Source organism: Eumetopias jubatus, unplaced genomic scaffold (genome assembly GCF_037043125.1).
Source record: "Eumetopias jubatus isolate StellerSeaLion01/CBP00866 unplaced genomic scaffold, mEumJub1_p1.0 scaffold_5, whole genome shotgun sequence".
In the NCBI taxonomy this organism is placed as follows: Eukaryota; Metazoa; Chordata; class Mammalia; order Carnivora; family Otariidae; genus Eumetopias; species Eumetopias jubatus.
In genome coordinates this window covers 56,820,947-56,822,236 of record NW_028274811.1, presented here as the reverse complement: position 1 = coordinate 56,822,236, position 1,290 = coordinate 56,820,947, and the positions used below count along the sequence as shown (strand labels likewise).

General features: G+C 44.0%; 1 pseudogene; it reads right to left on the bottom strand.

Annotated features, from left to right (window-relative positions):
- Positions 1–321: 321 nt before the first annotated feature.
- Positions 322–1,040, bottom strand: LOC114217557 (phosphoserine phosphatase pseudogene; annotated as a pseudogene).
- Positions 1,041–1,290: the final 250 nt, after the last annotated feature.

The window sequence follows — 1,290 nt, the reverse complement described above, 5'->3', positions numbered from 1 at the left end:
TCCAGATAATTAATGGTCATAATAATATCGGGACTGCAATTTAAAAAAGCCATTTTCCATAGTTTACTTGGAAGTACAGATAAACAGTACCAAATCTATATATTAAGTTGTAATAGGCAACTGTAAGCAAACAATATCAAACTGTACAACTTTTTTTTTCATTTTTATTTTAAGTCGGTGCCACACCCAACATGGGGCTTGAACTCATGACCCTGAGTTCAAGAGTCACATGCTCTACCAACTGAGCCAGCCAGGCATCCCTCAAACTGTATAACTTTTAAAAATTAACCTGAAGTTGTTATGAACTATATGAAATCAATACTATTTTTCAAGTTCTCCCAAAAGCTCTACAAAATTAGTGTACCCTTCTGCGTTATATTTTATTTGTTGTCTGATCACATTTCCTCCAAATCCAATGGAAACATCAGCAGGAGGACAGGCTTCCATGTCTACGGCTCCATCTCCAATCATGACTATTCCCTCAAAATGAAATTTTTCCTTCACAAGTTTAAAAACTTTTCCTTTCCCACCAGATTTGGCTGTTGGCTGCAACTCCTCAAAACCTGCATAGTCACCATCAAAGCAGAAGTTCAGCCTACTGGCAAATATGTTGTTTGATGGGATACTGAACTTTGAAGCAACATGCCCTACAATGCTCCTAAAGCCACCAGATAAGAGGAAAACCTGAACATTTTGCTCTTGCAGGGGACTTACTAGCTCCCTTATGCCCAGGTCAGGTGTGGGGGGTGCTCTACTATGAACACCCTACTCCCAGGAGGGCTAGATCAGAGCTAAGCACTCTGTGAGGGCAGCCGTGAAAGGCATTGCCCCACCCATGGCTCCCCGTGTCATTTCTGACAGAGCATCCTCAACTCCCCAGAATTTGGCTAGCTCACCAATTCCATCTTCTCTGATGATTGTGCTATTCACAGCAACACATACTGCATCAGCTGAACAGAAAAGTTTCCTCAACTCTGAATGGGAGACCATCCTTGGAAGAATTTTCCTCATTTCTCCAGTGCTGGATTCCTAGGAAATGACACTCTTCTCTTCCTCTTCTTTCCTGAATAAAAATGCAGCATCAAGTTCTGACTACAAACTTCTTTATGAGAAATCTTGTGAGTTCTGCAAGAGCAGGAGCCTGCATGCAGCTGCTCCTTCCTGGGCCCCTGTCCCCTGCTCCTGGGCTTCTGCAGCTGTAACCTCTGGACTGCAGGGGGCTGAAGGCTGGCTCCGAGGTTCAGTCCCAGAGTCCGGAGAGAGGTGACCTGTGCAGACCTGCAGAGCTTT